Below are 11828 nucleotides of genomic sequence, written 5' to 3' on the forward strand. Positions count from 1 at the left end.
CATTGGGATATATTGTATGAGATAATAATCTATTTTCAATAAGAAGAAACCCATTTGTCGTAATTAATGACATAGGACACTTCTAAATTATAAAAGTCCCTCATATTTCATTGTGATTTTTGGAGGGTAAATATCAATATCAATTATTTTAAATTTATTTTTGTCTATTAAAATCAATTCAAAAATATCAATACTCTATGAAAGTCAACTGTGGACATCATACTAAAACACATCCGTCTAAATTGGAAGTACCTGCACTCTGTGTCCTATTGTTCCTCTCTATACCCCTAAAGACAGACATGGCTGCAAACTGAACTTTTTCCTTTCTTAATGTCCAGGACCTGTTTTTATTACAGTTCTTTTTAATGCCATTCATTTCATAGCCACTGGTTTCATGCCCAGTTCACACTTACTCTTGTGTTCTTTTCATATATATCTTTGAATGAATACATACATGTAAGTTGTACAAGCCTCCTTATGGGCCCTCAGGATTTATAAAGAAAATGTGTTTGAATTTAAACTTCTATCATATCTAGTCTAGTAATGTGATTCTATTATGTTGAACTGTCTTCTACACTCACATTTACAAATGACACATCATAGGCTAAGGTAATCATAAATTTATTATTGACAGAACACAAATGAGAGGATTAGTTAATGTAATAAGCTTTTAATTTTTGGAATAACTTGTGTAAAAAATATAAATTTGTAGTTTTCATTGTAAAGTGCTAGAAATTTTGAGGCTATACAGCAATGTGTTCTTTTAAATGAATTAAATTTGGCTTTTTCAAGTGCTGTCAGTGTTCAAATTTTAATCTTTCCCTGTCTATTTCTTATTTCCTCATTATCTGTTAAAAATGTCATGAAATTTTTACAACGGTTTTGGCTACCAAGGTCAGAATCTTGACATTTCATTCACAATAAAAGTGAGAAAAATCACATTGGTTTTCTGAATGGCTAAGTCCCTAAGTGTCTCTATTCTTTTAATGGCTTTTGAAAATAGGAGTTTTGTTGCTAATAGTTCTAAATGGGTTTACTTCATTCACAAATCCTAACTTCAAAGTGACGGTGTGGAAATCATTATAAGAGGGAAATCTTCAAAAAAAATAAAAAAAGAGGGAAATCTTCATATGGTCACAAAGAGAACTATTGACAGTATACTTGTGAGATGTTATAGAAATGTCGTCACTCCAAATACTACCTGATTTAGATGAATTACAGAAAAGTACTTTCTATAATAAGTTGATATTATCATGTTACACTTATGAATTTTCATAGAAAATACTAAACTTTAAGTGATATAGAACTACAAGTTCTCTTCAGTGAGAATAATTCAATCCATTTAAAAATTTAGTGGAAAAGATGTATTTTACACTGACCTGTCTAGTTGGTTCTGGATTCCTGTTATAGATTGAATACATGATTGTTTCTTTTTTTCTGGGCACATACAGAATGGGATTCAGTAGACTCTATAAACTGACACTGGAATTACTATTGTTCCAGTCACTCTCCAATTTAGATATTATTGTCCATTTGATTCCCATTGTAAGCCAAGATTGCTCCAAATATGAGCTATGAAACAGCTCCTTGGGACATTTTGACAATTCTAGGACCTCGTTCTTATTACTTTTCATTGTTTTCTTATTATATTCATTCTTAAGGCAAACATGGTTGAGATCAGGAGATACCACTATATTAAACTACAAAATAAATAAATAAACAACTTGATTTTCCTTAAATATTTGGCATGAGCTTTGCTTCCTAAGTGTTTGTGAAGCCTGTGAACAGAGAATTCATTTAATTCTTAACTCAGATTCCCCTTTATCTCTGTCTTCATATACACTCACCAACATCAATAACAGTGTCTCCTAAACAAATCTTCATTTGTTGATATTTGCTTGCATCAGTCGCTTGCTCACTGACCACTCTTCATCTTTTTGATTCTTCCTTGATCTTAAAACTTTAAATCAGCAGTTCTCAACTATTGGTTTGAGACTTCCTTGGGAGGGGTTGGCTAAGACCATTGGAAAATAAAGATATTTACATTACAATTCATAACAGTAGAACAATTACTATTATGAGATAGCAATGAGAATAATTTAATTGTTGGGGAGCACCACAACATGAGGGTTGCTGCTGTATTAAAGGGCTGCTGCATTAAGAAGGTTGAGAAACACTGATTTAAATAGATTTCCACAGTCTGTAGAATCTGGTCATACTTTGTCCTCTCAAACACCCAGAGGATTGGTAAATAATTAAGGCTGAAGTCTTTGCCAAGGCAGCTGTCAAGATCGTTGGGTTATACTCATTTGGCACTCACCAAGACCATTAGTAAGGACTACTTTTAGAATTTCAGCTGGCATTAGGTAGAAATCAAGGTTGTAGTTTAGATTAAACTCAGTCGCAAGACTTTGGAAGCTTCCTTCTTGGTCTTGTTTGCTGATTGTGACATTGTGGATCCTGGACTAGGAATAAAATGTCAGTATTCAAGAGTATGTGTTTGATTACTACTATAGATTGTGATGTATTTTATTTATTTTACCAGTTACTGAAGAGATTAAATGGCAAAATTACCAGAGTCAAAGATTGTGCAGAAATTAAGAAAAACCATAGTACTGCCATATTCTCCTGATAAACCAAGGGGAATGTATCTTTTGGTCTCTACTGGCAGAGGATGCTGAATGGTGTACTATGCTCTGGATCAGCAGTCATAGACAAAGTCACACACACAAGGACTTGTGTAAAAATATATCAGAGCAATGGACTGAGATCTCAAGGTCCAGTTGAAAGGCAGAAGGAGGGAGAAGACGAGCAAGGAAGTCAGGACTGCGAGGGGTTGGTCCACCAACTGAGGCAGTGTGCCTGATCTAATGGGAGCTCACCAAAACCACCTGGACTGGGTCTGAATGAGCATGTGATCAAACTGGACTCTCTGATTGTGGCTGACAATAGGGGCTGACTGAGAAGCCATTGATAAAGGCACTGGGACTTGTTTTTATGGCATGTTCTGGCTTTTGGGGACCCTAGTCTATACGGATGCATAGCTCCCTAGGCCTGGGTGTAGGAGGGAGGACCTTGGACTTCCCACAGGGCAGGGTTCCCTGCCCTCTCTCAAACAGGGTGGGAGAGGGAGGAGCGGGGTGTGGGAGAGCGGGAGGGGATTGGGAGGAGGGAAGGAAGTGTAAATAATTGAATGAAAAATGTAAAAAAGTTTAAAAAAAGATTTAGAAGACCACAAAATATTTGGGGCAATACTTTATTTTAGTAAGTGTCTACAACCTAAAAGCCATCATTCCAGTCTCCTTTACCATTCTAAGACTAAAGCATTTTCAGCCACAGCCAATGTGAAAGCAAGCCTACCTACAAAATATGCTGAAAATTAAAGCTCAAGAGATTTACGAAATAAATTTTTGCCTGGAGAGATGGGTCAGTGGCTATCACTGGCTGCATTTCTAGGGGAATGGTGTTCAATTCTCTGCACCCACATGGTTGTTCAGAACCATGTAACCCTAGTTCCATGGTATCTGATGCCATCTCCTAGCCTCTGAAAGCATGTGTGACAACCAGACATACATGTGGAAAAAACATCTACACACATAAAAGTAAATAAACAGGAATGATAAATTAATAATCAGTTAAAAGCAATTTCAAAGACTGTTCAGACATTTAGGACAACTGTAAGACAATAGCTTGTGTCCATTCTGTGAAAATGTAGTCTCCACGTATTAAGGAAAAAAGTGGGTTTTTTGTTTTGTTTTTGTTTCAGAGGAGTATTTGAAAACCTCTTAAACTTAGGAAAATAGAAAGTTATTTGATAAACACTACTTTTCCTTTCTCATTCTAGCTGCAGTGCTGACCATAAAATATCAACAGAGTTAATGCTGGTCTATTTCCTAACAGTCAACAATCCAGCATATAGAAAGAAAGGTTCACAAGCCTGAACATCTAAGTGAGGTGCTATTTAGACTTGACTGCTTCAGGGGAAGGGAAAGACAGTCTTCTGTAAGGCTATGACCTCTGCAAAGTCACCATTCTTCAATAGATGTCCCACAACCATGACTACATACATGCATATATATTCATGTGTGAATAGGTATGTATGTATTCATGTATGTATGTAAGTATGTATAGGCAACAAAAATTTGACTCAGTGTGCTATTAATAAAAAGGACATGAAATTGGGGGTATCGGAGGTTGGGAAGGATCTGAATAGAGTGTATGTTGAATATGATAAAAATAGATTGCATGATATTTGATATTCTCATATTAAATATAATAATTGTTTGAACCCTTGAAACTTTATTGTCATAGAAAATAGTAAAAATTGCACTATATGGCTGTATTGGTAAGTGATGATTAGTTCAAGTTGAATTTAGATTGTATTTACTTATTTTTCTCATCTTAAAGAAATTGAGCATTGTGGAAATACCTAGATTTATGTGGCCTCTTTCCACTGTCCCTACTTGTCTTAATGTGCCAGACTGGTCAATTTATACATATTTCTAATATAAGATGACATATCCATCAACTGAACACTGGATTACGAAATATAGTTTATATCCTAAGAGGAAAGCTCATAGCACTAAGTGCCCACTTAAAGAAAACGGAGAAAGCACACATTGGAGACTTAACAGCCCACCTGAAAGCTCTAAAAAAAAAGAAGCAGACTCACCTAGGAGGAGTAGAAGACTGGAAATAATCAAACTGAGGGCTGAAATCAATAAAATAGAAACACAGAAAACAATCCAAAGAATCAATGGAACAAAAAGCTGGTTCCTGGAGAAAATCAACAAGATTGATAAACCCCTATCCAAACTAATCAAATGGCAGAGAGAGAATATGCAAATTAATAAGATCAGAAATGAAAAAGGGGACATAACCATAGACACAGAGGAAATTCAGAGAATCATTAGATGTTACTACAAAAGCCTGTATGCCACAAAACTGGAAAATGTAAAAGAAATGGACACTTTTTTAGATAAATACCATATACCAAAGTTAAACCAGGAACAGGTGAACAACCTAAATAGATCTGTTAATCGCGAAGAATTAGAAACTGTTATCAAAAACCTCCCTACCAAAAAAAGCCCAGGACCAGATGGTTTCAATGCAGAATTCTACCAGAACTTCCAAGAAGACCTAATACCTATACTCCTTAATGTATTTCACAATATAGAAACAGAAGAGGCATTGCCAAATTCCTTTTACGAAGCTACAGTTACTCTGATATCAAAACCACACAAAGACTCAACCAAGAAAGAGAATTACAGGCCAATCTCACTCATGAACATCGACGCAAAAATCCTGAACAAAATACTGGCAAACCGTATCCAAGAACACATTAGAAAAATTATCCATTATGATCAAGTAGGCTTCATCCCAGAGATGCAGGGCTGGTTCAACATACGAAAATCTATCAATGTAATCCATCATATAAATAAACTGAAAGAAAAAAACCATATGATCATTTCATTATATGCTGAAAAAGCATTCGACAAAATTCAACATCCCTTTATGATAAAAGTCTTGGAGATATTAGGGATACAAGGGTCATACCTAAATATAATAAAAGCTATTTACAGCAAGCCGACAGCTAACATCAAATTAAACGGAGAGAAACTCAAAGCCATCCCACTAAAATCAGGAACATGACAGGGCTGTCCACTCTCTCCATACCTCTTCAATATAGCGCTTGAAGTTTTAGCAATAGCAATAAGACAACATAAGGGGATCAAGGGGATTCGAATTGGAAATGAAGAAGTGAAACTTTTGTTATTTGCAGATGATATGATAGTGTACATAAGCGACCCCAAAAACTCCACCAAAGAACTTTTACAGCTGATAAACATCTTTAGTAATTTGGCAGGATACAAGATCAACTCCAAAAAATCAGTTGCCCTCCTATACACAAAGGATATGGAAGCAGAGATGGAAATCAGAGAAGCTTCACCTTTCATGATAGCCACAAACAGCATAATATTTTTGGGGTAACTCTAACCAAGGAAGTGAAAGATCTATTTGACAAGAACTTTAAGACATTGAAGAAAGAAATCGAAGAGGATACCAGAAAATGGAAGGATCTCCCTTGTTCTTGGATTGGGAGGATCAACATAGTAAAAATGGCAATTCTACCAAACACAATTTATAGATTCAATGCAATCCCCATCAAGGTCCCATCAAAATTCTTCACAGATCTTGAGAGGACAATAATAAACTTTATATGGAAAAACAAAAAACCAGGATAGCGAAAACAATCTTATACAATAAAGAAACTTCTGGACGCATTACCATCCCTGACTTCAAACTCTATTACAGAGCTACAGTAATGAAAACAGTGTGTTATTGGCATAAAAACAGAGAAGTTGACCAATGGAATCGTATAAAAGACCCGGATTTTAACCCACAAACCTATGAACACCTCATTTTTTATAAAGGAGCTAAAAGCATACAATGGAAGAAAGAATGCATCTTCAACAAATGGTGCTGGCACAACTGGATGTCAACCTGTAGAAGAATGAAAATAGACCCATATCTATCACCATGCGCAAAACTCAAGTCCAAATGGATCAAAGACCTCAATATCAATCTGAACACACTGAACCTGATAGAAGAGAAAGTGGGAAGTACACTCCAACAGATGGGCACAGGAGATCGCCTCCTATGTATAACCCCAGCAGCACAGACATTAAGGGAAACATTGAATAAATGGGACCCCCTGAAACTGAGAAGCTTCTGTAATGCAAAGGACACTGTCACCAAGACAAAAAGGCAACCTACTGACTGGGAGAAGATCGTCACCAACCCTGCAACAGACAAAGGTCTGATCTCCAAAATATACAAAGAACTCAAGAAACTAGACTTTAAAATGCTAATTAGCTCAATTAAAAAATGGGGCACGGAACTGAACAGAGAATTCTCAACAGAAGAAGTTCAATTGGCCAAAAGACACTTAAGGTCATGCTCTATCTCCTTAGCGATCAGGGAAATGCAAATCAAGACAACTTTAAGATACCATCTTACACCTGTCAGAATGGCTAAAATAAAAAAACACCAATGATAGCCTTTGCTGGAGAGGTTGTGGAGGAAGGGGTACCCTCATCTATTGCTGGTGGGAATGCAAACTTGTGCAACCACTTTGGAAATCAGTGTGGCGGTTTCTCAGGAAATTCGGGATCAACCTACCCCTGGACCCAGCAATACCACTCTTGGGAATATACCCAAGAGATACCCTATCATATGACAAAAGCATTTGTTCAACTATGTTCATAGCAGCATTATTTGTTATAGCCAGAACCTGGAAACAATCTAGATGTCCTTCAATAGAAGAATGGATGAAGAAAGTGTGGAATATATACACATTAGAGTACTACTCAGCGGTAAAAAACAATGACTTCTCTAATTTTGCATGCAAATGGATGGAAATAGAAAACACTATCCTGAGTGAGGTATCCCAGACCCAAAAAGAGGAACATGGGATGTACTCACTCATAATTGGTTTCTAGCCACAAATAATGGTCATTGAGTCTATAATCTGTAATCCTAAAGAAGCTAAATAAAAAGGTATACCCAAAGAAAAACATATAGTTGTTATCCTGGGTATGGGAAGTAGACAAGATTGCCGGTCAAAAAATTGGGAACTTGGGGATGGGGTGGGATGGGGGTAAGGAGAGATGGGGTGAGAAAAGTAAGAAGGGGAGAATGGGGGGGGGAACTTGGGGAAACGGGATGATTGGGAGAAAGGAAGGTTGGATAGAGGAGCAGGGAATCACATAACTTAATTAAGGGAGCCATCTTAGGGATGGCAAGAGACTTGAACTTAGAGGGGCTCCCAGGTGCTCAGGGCGATGTCCCCAGTTAGCTCCTTGGGCAGCTGAGGATAGGGAACATGAAATGACCCTATCCTATAGCCATAGTGATGAATATCTTGCATATCACCATAGAACCTTCATCTGGCGATGGATGGAGATAGAGACAGAGACTCACACTGGATCATCGGACTGAGCTCCCAATGTCCCAATGAAGAGCAGAAGGAGGGAGAACATGAGCAAGGAAGTCAGGAACACGAGGGGTGCACCCACCCACTGAGACAGTGGGGCTGATCTATTGGGAGCTGACCAAGGCCAGCTGGACTGTGACTGAAAAAGCATGGGATAAAACCAGACTCTCTGAATATGGTGGACAATGAGGGCTTATGAGAAGCCAAAGAATATGGCACTGGGTTTTGATCCTACTTCATGTTCTGGCTTTGTGGGAGCCTAGCCAGTTTGGATGTTCACCTCCCTAGACCTGGATGGAGGGGGGAGGACCTTGGACTTTCCACAGGGCAGGGAACCCTGACTGCTCTTTGGACTGGAGAGGGAGGGGGAGAGGAGTGAAGGGAGGAGGAGAAGAGTGGAAGGAGGGGGAGGGTAATGGGAGGCTGGGAGGAGGCAGGAATTTCTTTTTTTTTTTTTCTTTCAATAAAAAAAGAAATATAGTTTATTCACAGATTGGAATATTATTCAACCATGAAATGAATGAAATCCTAGCATTTGTGGGAATAAGGGTAGTCAGGGGGACAGGATGTAAAAGACTTAGGCAAACACAAGAAGCCAAACATTGCATATTCTTACTAATATGTCAAAGTCAAAGCATTTGATCTCACTGAGGTTGAGAGTACAATAGTCACAGAGGCTAGCATTGGAAAAGAGGAATAATTAGGTGAATAGATAATGGGAACCAAAATACACTTATTTAGGAACAGTGAGTTCTAAATACAGTGGGTGACTATGCTCACAACAATTTGTTATGTATTTTATGAAGAACAAAGGGGAGTTAAAGAGTCTCAATGCAAGTGGATGACAAATAATTTTAATGGGGTTGGAAAACTTGCTACCCTGATTTGAATACAGACTTTGTCTATTGTATTGAAACCACATCATCAATAAAGATAGTGATTATGCCAATTAAACTTTGAAGCAGAATAAAAATGACTATCTTAAGTTTTATTAATTTAAGGAGAACAAATATCCAAGAAACAGCATCAGACATTGTTTTTAAAAACACAAATCACCAGGCTTATGGATCACCAGCTTTGCACATTTGACCCCAGAGCTTCTTCATAACCTTTTTGACCTCTTCATTTCTGAGGGTATAGATTAAAGGGTTCAACATAGGTGTCACCAGAGTACAAAATACAGTCACGGCTTTGTCAGTGGGGAAGGAAGTCATAGGTCTTAGGTACAGGTATGAACAAGGTACAAAGAATAAGACAACGACAGTTACATGAGAAGCACAGGTAGACAGGGCCTTGCGACGACCTTCTGAACTGTGATTCCTCAGGGAGTGAAGGATGACTATATAGGAAGCAACCAACATAGAGAAAGTAAGGAAACACAGTGACCCACTGTTGGCAGCAATCAGGGGCCCAAGAATGTGAGTATCAGTGCAAGCCAACTCGAGAAGTGGTATTAAATCGCATACAAAGTGGTTGATGTTATTTGGGCCACAGAATGGTAACTTGGCAATAAATAAAATCTGTATTCCTCCATGGATGAATCCCAAAATTATAGCAGCTCCCACCAAGAATACACACAAAGGTCGGCTCATTATGGTTATGTAGTGCAAGGGCTTGCAGATGGCTACATAGCGATCATAAGCCATGGCAATCAGCAAGATGATTTCAGCTCCTGCAAAAAAAATGCTCAGCAAAAAGCTGAGTCATGCAGCCATTGAAGGATATGCTGCTCCTCTCAGAGATCAAGTCATAGATCATTTTGGGTGCTATGGAAGAAGAGTAGAAACCATCTATGATGGACAAGTAGGACAGAAAAAAGTACATGGGAGTAGAAAGGGGTGGACTGATGAAGATGGTGACTGAGATGAGCGTGTTACCTGCCAGTGTAATCACATAGATTACTAAGCACACAATAAATAAGAGTTTCTGCAGATCTGGGTCTTGAGTCAAGCCCAGGAGAATGAATTCTGTGACATTTTTCATCCTTTCCTTCACTTTAGTTAAGGCTCTGAGCATATGGTCATCTGAAAAGAAACCATAGGGTGTCTCAGTGATGATATTTAAAAAGAAACACTGAAATACTCCATCATCTCACTACTTCTGGTCCCAGAAGTTGATGTAGCTGCATTACTTCTCACCTTTGCTGATAGTATCATATCGCATGCAGTAATAAAGAACAGAAGTAGGTTGTATCATTTCTAATGAGTTTTCCCAGAATAAGGACAGGACATTAAAATTACTAAAAGAACCCCCTTTTTTCCTATTTGTTTGCCTTGTCTAGCCTCAATATGAGTGCTTTTACCTTGTCTTATTGTATACTGTTTGGTCCTGTTTGATTATTGATATTGGAGGTCTGCTCTTTTCTGATGAGGAAAATGAAGGGGAATGGGTCTGGGAGCAGAGTGGGGAGGTGGTGGTAGAGCTAGGAGGAATGGAGGAAGGTGAAAATGTTGTTGGGATGTATTATATGAGGGAAGAATATCTATTTTCAATAAAATGAAACCCAACAGTCATACTTAATAACATAGGTTACTTCCAAATTCTAACCAGTCCCTCATATTTCATTGTGTTGTTTTGGAGGGTAAATAGCAATATCAATGATTTTGAAGTTATGTTTCTCTACTAATGTCAATTTGGAAATAGCAGTATTCTAAGAAAGTCACCTGTGGACACCATACTAAAACAAATCTTCCTAAATTGAAAGCACATGCACTCTGTGTCCTATTGTTCCTCTCTATCACAAGAATGCTATACCCCTAAAGACAGACATTGCTGCAGACTGAACTTTGTCATTTCTGAATGTCCCAGATCTATCTTTGTTACAGTAATCTAAATGTCCCTCATTTCAATGCCCAATTCACACCTACCCTTTCATGTTGTTTTCATCTATATCTTCGAATGAATACATGTAAGTGGTACAAAGCCTTCTTAGGGGCACTCAGAATCTATAAAGAAATGTGTTTGAATTTAAACTTCTAACATATCTAGTTTAGTAATATGTTTCTATTAGGCCAAACTGTCTGCCACACTCACATTTACAAATGACATAGCAGAGGCTTAGGTAACCATATGATATTACATAAATGAGAGAATTAGATAATATCATAAGCTTTTCATTTTTCAGAATAACTTCAGTGAAAAATAAGATGAACTTGTAGTTTTCATTGTCAAGCGACAAAAATTTTGAGGCTATAGCAGTATATTCTTTTAAATGGACTATATTTGGCTTTTCAAGAGCTGTCAATGTTCAGATTTTAATCTTTCTCTGTCCAATTTTTTCTTCTTTCCTCACTATCTGTCAAAAATGCCACATAATTTTTACAGCATTTTGGCTACCAAGAAAAGAATCCTGACCTCTTACCCCCAATAAAAGTGAGAAAAAATACATTTGGTTTTCATGATGGCTAAGTCCCTGAGTGTCTCAATTCTTTTTATGGCTCTTGTAGATGGAAGCTTTGTTGCTAATAGTTCTCAATGGGTTTACTTCATTCACAAATCCTAACTTCAAAGTGACTTGTGGAAATCATGAGCAGCGGGAAAACTTCAAATGGTTACAAGGTTCACAGTATACTTATGAGATGTTATAGAAATACCTTTATTCCCAATACTACCTGATTTAGATGAATTACAGAAAGTATTTTCTAAAGATAATTTGATGTTATCGTGTCACACTTATTAATTTTCATAGAAAATACTAATCTTTAAGTGTATTAACTTATTCAGTGAGAATAAGTCAATCTATTTAAAAATTTAGAGGAAAAGATGTAGTTTAAACTGACCTGGGTCTAGTTGGTTGTGGATTCCTGTTTGTAGATTGAGTACATCATTTTTT

General features: G+C 37.3%; 1 pseudogene; it reads right to left on the reverse strand.

The window, feature by feature from the left end:
* Positions 1–9057: 9057 nt before the first annotated feature.
* LOC142842316 (olfactory receptor 4C45-like) lies at positions 9058–9985 on the reverse strand (annotated as a pseudogene).
* Between the last annotated feature and the right edge of the window lie 1843 nt (positions 9986–11828).

Source organism: Microtus pennsylvanicus, unplaced genomic scaffold, assembly GCF_037038515.1.
Source record: "Microtus pennsylvanicus isolate mMicPen1 unplaced genomic scaffold, mMicPen1.hap1 Scaffold_53, whole genome shotgun sequence".
Taxonomy (NCBI): domain Eukaryota; kingdom Metazoa; phylum Chordata; class Mammalia; order Rodentia; family Cricetidae; genus Microtus; species Microtus pennsylvanicus.